The sequence below is a fragment of the Elephantulus edwardii genome, unplaced genomic scaffold (genome assembly GCF_000299155.1).
Source record: "Elephantulus edwardii isolate Elephantulus edwardi_28Jun2011 unplaced genomic scaffold, EleEdw1.0 scaffold00030, whole genome shotgun sequence".
Classification (NCBI taxonomy): domain Eukaryota; kingdom Metazoa; phylum Chordata; class Mammalia; order Macroscelidea; family Macroscelididae; genus Elephantulus; species Elephantulus edwardii.
This window is the reverse complement of record NW_006399780.1, coordinates 9,747,386-9,758,111: the sequence shown is the minus strand read 5'-3', so window position 1 is coordinate 9,758,111 and position 10,726 is coordinate 9,747,386. Positions and strand designations below refer to the sequence as shown.

Here is a 10,726-nt window from a genome sequence, read left to right as displayed (position 1 = left end):
GTTAATAAAGCATAAACACACATTCTACCAGTATTCTTTGTTTTCAACCAGGATCCATCGGACAACAGTAATGATATTCCTAGTGTCATGACCTATTCTCAATCCAGCTTGAACTTTGGACAGTTCTCTGTCCATGTACTATTACAGGTACTTTTTAATGTTCTTCAGTCGTATTTTGCTTATATGTGATATTAATGATATTTTTGTTATAATCTCCATATTCTGTTGGATCACCTTTCTTGGGAATGGGAACAAATATGGATATCTTTGAGTCAGTCAGCCAGGCAGCCTCCAAATTTCCTGCCACAGTCTGGTGAGCATGTTCAGGCCTGCATCTATCATTTGAAACTTTTCATTTGATATCCCACTAATTCCTGGAGCCTTTTTCCCCCCCAATGACTTCACTTCAGCTTGAACTTCTTCCCTCCTTACCACTGACTCTTGATCATACGGTATTTCCTAAAATATTTCAGTGTTGGCCAGTTCTTCTTGGTACAGTGATTCTATGTGTTCCCTCCATCTTCTTTTTTTAAATATCCCAGATTTATTTAATGTTTGCTTGAATATCTTTTATGGAAATTGGGACTGTCTGGATGACCGTGGTCAATTTCACAGAGTCATTGAACTACAAAGAGTGTCAGTCTGGAGACATGAGGAAAGGAAATCCCGGGCCTGATTTTGTGACCTTTCTTTGCTTAAAAAAGTTAGTCTCTAGTGAAATTAGGCCACTCCGTTAAAAAATGCTTGATATGTTGGAGTTACTGTGTAAAATCAATCATTTAGGAGGGCATTTCATGTTCTGGTCTGTTAGAACATTTAAGTATTTGTTGTTGTTGTTAAGTGCCATTGAGTCGTAGGGGACTCATAACGACCTTATGAACGAAAGTCCTCTACACTTGCGTGACTTTCATCCTTGCTCCAGGTTCATAGGGTTTCTGGAGGCAAGCTATTTATGGAAGTCGATTCCACTCCTGCTTAAAAGCTTGTTTTAACCGGGAAGCACCACCAAACACTGTCCACTATGGGTAATCATTATCACATTTGACACATCAGTGTCACAGTGCTCAGCTTCGCAGCGGCCACAGGTTACCTTTGTAAGGCAAGTGGACACACCAGGGCTATATGACCTAGAAGAATGTTTCACCAAAAAAAAAATTTAAAGACAGGCCCTAGGGCCCTACAGGATTTTAAGTTACTGCCTGGAGCAAGCTCCGCAGGCTCTGCCCTTACTTTCCCTTAGTTTAAGGCTCTGGACTGCCCACCCACTTTTGCAGGTTAAAAGGAAAAAAAAAAAGCAGTAATACACAGCAGAAGGGACCCCAGAAACTTCCCTTGCCTTGACTGCCACCAAGTTGAGCCATCATCAAGATGCCAGCCATTCTGCCAGTCAGCCAACCAGCTTCCAGAATGGAAGGAGAATCCAGTGCCCAAGCCTCATGAAGGATTTTAAGCTACCTCCTGGAGCAGACTCTGCAGTCTCCACCCTTAATTCCCACTAATTTAAATATTTAGAAATTTAAAAAAAATTCACTTAAAAATTTTCAATCCTGAAAAACTTTCAAGCCTAGTGTTCACAAAGTCCAGCCTGGAAAGGCTACCTTGTGTTCCTTAACTTGCACTCGGCTTCCCACAGATAATCTTTGGCTTTGGCTTCCATTTCTTCTGCATCATCATCTCCACCGATTTCCACATTTTCTCTCTCAAGCCTCTCCAGTTGTCTTGCAAGCTCAGTCTCATCTGTGTCTGTGACCACTTTAGGCTCCATCTGTACGCCCTTCTTTTCTGTAATCTTTGCTTTGATAGCAGTCATAGCTTAGTTGAGGACAGTTCCCTCCAGACTGGCTGTCATCGTCACATGCCGAGGAGGAGCTATTAGATTAATGGATGGGCATGGTTTCTGTCATACATTTCAAACCTGCCCTCAGGGCTTCTTTTACAGCGTCAATGCCTTCATAACCATTACAACTACTTAAATACCTGCTCGAATTTTAACAGCTTGTGGAGTCAATGAGTACTCATCGTTTATTTTCATTCAAATTTGAACTATCTAAAATAGCTGGGTCTGAGGCTGCATAGGCACTGAATTCAGGTCTCTAGTACTTGTTGTCAAATACCCAGGCGGTCCTCTGGAAAAGGCACTCCAGTTCCTCATCCTTGGTGTATTCTTCTAACACCTCACCCATGTAATGAAGAATGAACTGTAAACAGTTTTGGATTTGGTGAATTTCACATTTGATTGTGTCTTCTGGAACAACTCTTCTTTTGGAGAGTTCAATATGTCCTTTTTTCTTTGTCCACTCTAATGACAACCACATACTCATTTCTGTCCATTTAGATAAGAATGGATATGCCTTCTATCTCAGTAAATCACTAAGAAGAATCATGCCTTCAACATTGTTGCATCCCAGCAATCTGACGTAAGCCTTCATTTTAGCAATGGATCTTACATTCATCATCACTACATCTTCTACTTCAGTAAATTTGTGTTCATAATATCTACACCTTAGGCCCAGAATCCTGAGGTATATGTGTGAATCACACACTGCAGCCCCAAGTCGAGCTCTCTGATCTTAAAGACCTGATTTGTTCCACCAGGACCAGCCTCCTCAGCATGCGCTGTGCCAGACTCCACCCTCCATCTCCTTTTGATGCTTCCTGGCCCACTCTAGATTTTGCCCATACCATCTCTAAGTATTGCAGCTTGAGGCTTGAATTTGTTTATCAGTTCTTTTAGCTTGCAAAATGTCCAGAGAATTCTTTCCTTTTTATTCTCCAATGCTAAGTCTTTGAATATTCCATACAATAGCTTGTTTTGTCTTCTCAAGTTGTCCTTTGAAATCTGTTCAGTTCAACATATATTCCCTTTTCCTGTGGCTTCTCAACAATGCTTTGATGTCATTTTCAGGGTCTATTCTGGCATTTTTTTTCTCTTCTGCCTTACTCTGTGTTTGTTCTCTTTTGCTGTCTTTATTTATATCATGTTAACAAATCATCTGATCCTCAATCTTGGTGTTCAGCGCTTTAAATCCATTCTTAGATGTTCTGTCTTAAGTTGTCTCTTTAGCTGTCTTAAGAGAAGAGAGATCTTAAGATAAGATGAGATTTATCTGTCAGTTTGTTGTGTTGGGAAAATTATTTGCTTATTGCTAGTTACTTTGTAGCTTGGGTGTCTGTATTTTTGCTTCTTTTCATTGTTCTAATTAATTCAGCAGTATTTTATGAGAATGCTATTCTGAGTTAAAGATATTTAATGTATCTGAAGGATTTTTTGTGCTTGGAGCTCTCATTCATTATTTGTGGGAATATAAAATGGTACAACCACTATGGAAAGCAGTCTCATACTATCTCTCAAAGTAGAAAATAGAAATACCATTTAACCCAGATATTCTACTGCCAGGAATATACCCTAAAGAAATCAGAGCTAAAATGTAAACAGATGTATACACACCCATGTTTATTGCAGCATTATTCACAGTAGCAAAGAGATGGAAGCAGCACACAAAATGAATAGATATGAAAACTGCGGTACATTCATACACTGAAATATTACATAGAATTCAAAAACAATGAATTTGTAAAACACTACACAGTATGGATTAATCTGGAAGAGATTATGCTGAATGAAAAATCTCAGTCACAAAAGAACAACTATTGGCATAAGTCCATTGTTATAAACTAAGATAGATACAGGAGGTGTGTGGAGAAAGAACAGAAAAAGAGTGGATAATGAATCTTGGACTGGAACAAAGGAAGGGTTTATCTGAGAGGAATGTGTGATTAGGCATTATATATATGACAGCTAACAATCTGTAACAAGAAGCGCACTACAAAGTTAGTGGGGGGATGTGCATTAATGATTGAATGAAAATCCAATCTTTCCGTAAATTTTCATTAAAATCACCATTCTGGAAGGCAGCTTGGAATTTCCTCAAAAAGTTGGACATAGAAATTCCATTTGACCCCATTATGCCACTAGTTGTAATACACCCTCAGAAAATTAAAACTGAGGCACAGAGATTTGTAAACAAATGTTCATAGCAGCATTATTCACCATCACACAAATAATGAAATAATCCAAATGTCCAACCACAATAGAATAGATTGAGAAAGTGTGTTACATTCACATGATGTACTATGCAGCACGCAGGAGCAATGATTTTTAAAATCACTACCTAATTTGAGAGGGACTGGAGAGCATTATGTTAAATGAACTTAGTCTTGTAAGGACAAATACTATATAAGACCATTACTATAGAAATAGAAAGATAACGAGTAGAGTGTGCATGAAGATACAAAGGAGGGAGGAGGGAGGGGAGCAGAGGAGTGAGGATGGGCAGAGATGGGGGAAATTATAAGGTCACTTGGTTTGATGGGAAGAGGAAGGAACAGGTAGAGAAAATGGAAAGATCTAGTGTGAAAATTAATATATATCGACTTTGTGAGTAAACTACTATAAAATAATAAATTTATTTAAAAAATTACAATTTAAATTTAAAAAATTAAATGTGAGGGGAAAAAAATACAGCCACAGACATTCTCAGATATTAAATAGGAGGCCATTATAAATTAAAATTAACTCAACAGCACTGGGTTTGTTTATTGTTTAGTTTTTTTTGAAAGATGTGACAAGATAATGTTTGAAAGAGAGAGATGAGAAGAGATGGTCCAGTAACAAACAGAGAAACCAAGGACAGAGGAGAAAGGAGATCCAGGAGAAATGCTGTTGGTGAAAGCAAGTTAAGTATTTTAAATCATGATAATCTCAGCTTACTATTTTAAGTTCTTATGTGTGCTTCAGTTTGCATTTTCCAAACCTTTGAAAACATTTCATTGCTCATGATAGTCTTGCATTAGAGATACCTTGTTTGGGAGGTAGAATAAATGAAAAGAAAGGTGAAAATTCCTAGTCTTACAGGAAGCAGTTCAGCATCAGTTCTGGAATCCATGACTCTTAAGACTACTATCTTGGCTCTTTGGACCTCTCTAGGGAGTTCTGATGCCTTAGAAGTAAGGAATCGCTCTACTAACCTAACAGTGAATGTTTCCAATCCTTTTGCTGTTCCACAGAAGAAAGACAATATCTTTCCAGACAATTTATACATTCTGAAAACCTACTCTAGGTTCAACAAGAGGTAAGTTAAAATCAGCAGCACATAACATAACAACAAAGACTTCTCTAATATCATCTGCTGCTATTCTTTCCTTTACTTTGTGCTCCTCTCAATTTCTCAAACATTAAGAGTATGTCTTCTTCGTGAACTTTTCTCTGGCTAGTTCCTGGGCTCTTCTCATCATTCACCTTTTATTTCTTCCACTTCTTCCCAACAGCTTTCCTTACAATCCTATTTCACAATGACCATTACAAATCACTTCACCACATCATCCTGTCTTTCAGTATTTGCAGCACTGACCATATCTCTATTTATGTATGTGTTTGCTCTTTTTTTTCATTGTTTACTTCTGTAGCACAGTACCTAGTTTCATGCTTCATGAATATTTATGAAATTAATGAATTATGAAAAAAATTAGGTCAATGAAGACAAAAGTAGAATAGGCAGCAGAGCTGGGAGACAGCATGCAGTAATTGAGCATAACCTATTTGCTAGGGTGGAGAGAGGTGAAAATACAACTTAATATATTTGATTACTAAAAACACACTGACCTCATAGACTAGAGGGCTTGGACATATATGGAAAATATGCCCTATCCACCTCCCTCATTCTAAGGTTTTGCTTCAGTGCAACTCAATATAGTTTTATCTGAATTCTGATGGTATAGTGATAAGGAGTTGCACTAGCAATCCAAAGGCAGGTAGTTCAAATTCACCAGCAACTCCACCGGAGAAAGATGGGAAGTCTTTGAAAACTCACTGAAGGGTCAGCTCTAAGTTGTCTCTGATTTGATAGCACATAATAACAACAGTAAGAACGGCTGTTCATTTTTATGTTTTATGTTTGTATGGTTTCCTATACATCAAGTCACTTGTAACTCATAGTGACACTATGTAAAATAGCTCTGAACCCTGCTCTACTTTGAGCTGACCTCATTGTCTCTAACACACTTATCCACATTACCCCAGTCACATCAAGGATCCTCTTCTGTTGTGTTGTTGTTCCACCATCCCAAGCAGGATGTCCTTTTTTCAAGAACAAATCCCCTCTTTCCACATACCCAGAGTACATCAGACAGAGTATGCTCCAAAGAGCAGCCTGGTTTCACTCTCTCCAGGACAAGCCTGCTCATTCTCCTAGCAGTCCATTCAATACCCTTCTCCAACACAACTCAAAGGCTTCAGTTCTTCTTCTTTAATCCTTAGTCATTGTCTAGCTCCCTACTCACATTTAATAATACTTGTTATTTTTAGTTATCATTGAGTTGGCTTCATCTCATGCATAAAAGATTTTCTACATAACAGAACAAAAATGTATCTCATCTTGCATAATCTCTATGATTTCTGGTACAATTTGCTCCTTGCTGCATGCACTGTATGTTGTAGTTGTTGTGTGCTGTCTGTAGTAAGTATATAATACTATGCAGTTTAGAGTATCCACCTTCTAACACTATATCAGACGACACTCTGCTTTTATCCATAATGTTTCTACTGACTAATTTTCAGAAGTCGGTCACTAGGCCTTTCTCCCTAGTTTATATTAGTCTGAAAATTCCACAGAAACTTGTCCACCTGCTGATATTTGAAGTATTGGTTCATCTCTTAGTATTAAAGTATTGGCATAGAATTTAGCATCACAGCAACCCACAAGCTACCAAAGTAAAAGAAATTGACAGATAAATGGTAGTAACAATACATACAAAGCATGCATTATATGCTGAGTTCTCTTTTAAAAAGTTTATAAATATAGGAAATTCCAAGCTCCATAGAAATGGGCCACTAGAGAGACCATCAAGGAACACTGAGACCAATGCAGCATGACACGGACAGTAGGAATTTGAGTCAGAACTTTTATTGAAATAATTAGTTTGGGAGCTATGGAAGCATCGAACCACACTGTGGGCCCCCGGACAAAGATGAAAGCCATGAGCTGAGCTGGTGTGGGACCCATCAGACAAGTGAAAGAAGGTTAGTGGGAAATTGACTGAGTTCTCTTAAGCCGCACTAGAAGTGAGTGGGTCTGTTGGAATTTGATTTAGATTTATCGTGCCCCTACCGACTCCAGATCAGGTGGGCTGGTAAGAATTTAACTGAGTTTTCTTGGGCACCACAAACTGCCTGGGAGAACATCCAGGAGCAAACAGGCCAGTGGGAATTTAACTGAGCTTTTGAGGACACCAAAGACCATCCAGGGGTGATTGGATAAGTGGGAATTTGACTGCGTTTCCTTGGGTCCCGCTGGACCCAGGCTTGTTGGAGCAGAGGCCACCGGGCAAGGTCACCTGGGTAAGGAACTGCTGAAAGGGAGCCATGTGGCAGAGACAGACTGCTGGAATTGAGTAGTGACCCCACTAATGAGAACACCTGGACAACTAAAATCTGAGTGAGGTCCCCACAAGTGGCTGACCCACCCCTGTGGTCACGCATGCCCCACCTCCCATTCAGCTTCACCACACCTGTGCCTATACATCCAGTCAATCAACCTGCCTTTAATCCAGAGCACCTTGATCTGACTTAGCTATAAGAGGCTACTCTCACAGGCCCTGAACTGAACTTTCCCTTGAGTCAGAAGTTCAGAGAAAAACACAGGTGGGGGAGCTGCCCAACTGATTTCTAGAGCATTGTCTTCAGATCAAGAACCTACCAATGTCTCAAAGAAAGCAAGCCATCCTACAGACTGCACAGCACAAAGCAAGATGTCACCCCCAAAATGTGACATAGTGTCAATGGATTTCTTGAGGCCAGAAAGTCTGATGGAACTTTCTGATGCAGAATTTAAAGAACAATGATTGAATATTTTCAATGGATGAAAGAAAAACTTGAAGAATTACAGGATACTGCAAGCAAAAAACCAGAAGAAGCTTGAAAAAACAATCTAAAACAATGCAGATAAAAAAACAGGCATTAGTGGCCCTGGAAAAAACAAAAAACCACAATCCAAATATGAGGTCCAATGGTTCAGATGCTGTAACATGACAGAAGGACACATGAGCAAAGTTGAAGAGATAGGACACAGATCCAGTGAAATAGAAGACAGAATTGTCACCAATGATCTGCTAGAACAAAAAGCAGAATCAAAAAGGAAGAAAAAAGAAGAAGACCTAAGAAAAATGTGGGATACAATCAATAGAAAAAACATGTACATCTTTGGAATCCCAGAACAGAAAGAAGCAAGTAAAGGCACCAAAAAAGTTGTGGCAGAATTACTAGAGGAAAATTCCCAGGCATAATGAAGAATGAGAGAATATATATTCAAGAAGCTGAATAAACACCATATAGAATAGACTCCAAAAGAAAAACAAAAGGCATATGATACTCAAATTTGAAAGAACCAAAGATAAGGAGAGAATTCTGAAAGCAGCGAGGAAGAAGCTAAGAGTAACCTATAAGAAAGAGCAGATAAGATTAAGTGCCAATTTCTCAGCAGAAACCATGCAAGTGAGAAGACAGTGGAAAGACATATCTCAAATACTCAAAGAACACAAATGTCATCCAAAAATACTATACCCAGCAAAATTATCCATCAAATATGAAGGAGAGATCAAGATATTCCCAGAGAAACAGAACCAAAGGGAGTTTGTTAAAACAAAACTAGTATGACAGGAAACACTGAGAGATATCCTTTTTACAGAGGTGTCACAGAAAGCAGCATCGATCAAAGTAACTAGCAACACCACCAAAAAGATCTCAACAAAATGACAGAAATAAAACCCTGCATTTCAACAATCACACTGAAAGTGAATGATTTAAATGCACCACTGAAGAGAAGAAGAGTAGCAGATTGGATTTTAAAAAAAAAGTCCATCCGTATGCTGTCTACAAGAGACATACCTGAAAAATGACGATAAAGACTGAAAATAAAAGGATGGAGAAATAATATACCAAGCAAATGGCAAACAGGGAAAAAAAGCAGAGGTAGCAATATTAATCTCCAATAAAATAAATATTAATGCAAAACCCAGCAAAATGGACAAGGAAGGTCACAACATAATGCTTATAGGGTCAATAGAACAAGAGGACATAACAATAATAGATATCTATACACCAAATGAATGACCTGCAAAATATATAAAACATGAACAAAACATAAAAGGAAATAAACAACACTTCTATAGTAGTTGGAGACTTCAATAAACCCCTCTCAAGAAAAGATAGAACTACAAGAAAAAAACTCAACAAAGATGCTCAAGAATTAAACCACACAATAAACGAACTTGACTTCATGGATATTTATAAGCTAATGCAGCCCCAAAAAACACACTATACCTTCTTCTCCAATATGCACAAAACATTCTCTAGAATAGATCATATTTTAGGTCACAAGACAAGCATCAATAAATTAAAAATCATAGAAATAATACAAAGCATTTTCTCAGACCACAATGCTACAAAATTAAAAATTAATAACAAGATGATAAAGGAGAAAAAAACCCCCATACATTTGGAATCTCAACAACACCTTGCTTGAACATGACCAGGTAGGTACTAGAAGAAATAAAAAATGAAATAAAAAAAACTTTCTTGAAACAAATGACAACGAAACACCACTCACCAAAACCTCTGCAAAACAGCCAAAGCAGTAATCAGAGGTCAGTTTATAGTAATAAGTGAGCATATAAAAAAGCAGGGAAAAAATGACCATTAATTCTCTAGCCCAAAATCTCCAACAAACTGAAAAAGAACAGCAAGAAAACTCAACACTTTCTAAAAAAATTGAAATTATAAAAACTAGAGCAGAAATAGAGGGCTCGTGGGAGGCTCTCCTTGCCAGAAGGCAGGAGCTTGGTGGTGGGAGTGCAGGAATCGTGGCAAGCTTTTGGACTGCTTTTCCAGGAATGTGTTTGACATGCAGGTTTGCTCTGTCCCTGGAGTGAGGCTAGCCAGCCTGGGCCTAGGGTTTGAACCAGGAGGCGGCCTTAAGCCTAAAGGTTCAAATTGTTTTCCTGTCAAACATTCTTCTAGGTGGTATAGCACTGGTCTGTGTGTTGCTGTACAGAGGTAACTCGTGGTCGCTGTGATGCTGAAGCCTGTGACAGTGATGTGCCAATCGTGGTATGTGCCATGGTGGACAGTGTTGGCTGGAGCTTCCCAACTAAATGAAGCCTGGAAGCAGGAGCAGCATCCATTTCCAAAATGGCTTGCCTCCAGAAACTCTATGTACGAACAGTGCACAGGCTGTTTGTTCATAGGGTTGCTATGAGTTGTCTACGACTCGACGGCATTAAACAACAACAACAACAACAGCAGCAGAAATAAATTAAATAGAAAACTCAGAACAACTGAAATCATCAACAAAACAAGGAGTTGGTTCTTTGAAAGTGTCAATAAAATTGATAAACCACTAGCAAAACTGACAAAGAAAAAGACACAAATAATCCAAATAAGAGATGAAATGGGCAACATCACAACAGAACCAACTAAAATAAAAAGGCTAACATTGGAATATTAGGAAAAATTCTACTCAAACAAACATGAAAACCTAGAGGAAATGGACAAATACTTAGAAATACCTAAACTGACAGCAACTGAAAATGAACAGCTGAAAAGACCCATTACAAAAGAAGAAATTTAAAAGGTAATAAAACAAATTTCAGCTAAAAAAGGTCCTGGACCAGA

At 38.4% G+C, this 10,726-nt stretch overlaps 1 pseudogene; it reads right to left on the bottom strand.

Moving 5' to 3' along the window:
* Positions 1 to 1,594: 1,594 nt before the first annotated feature.
* Positions 1,595 to 7,537, bottom strand: LOC102872251 (annotated as a pseudogene).
* Between the last annotated feature and the right edge of the window lie 3,189 nt (positions 7,538 to 10,726).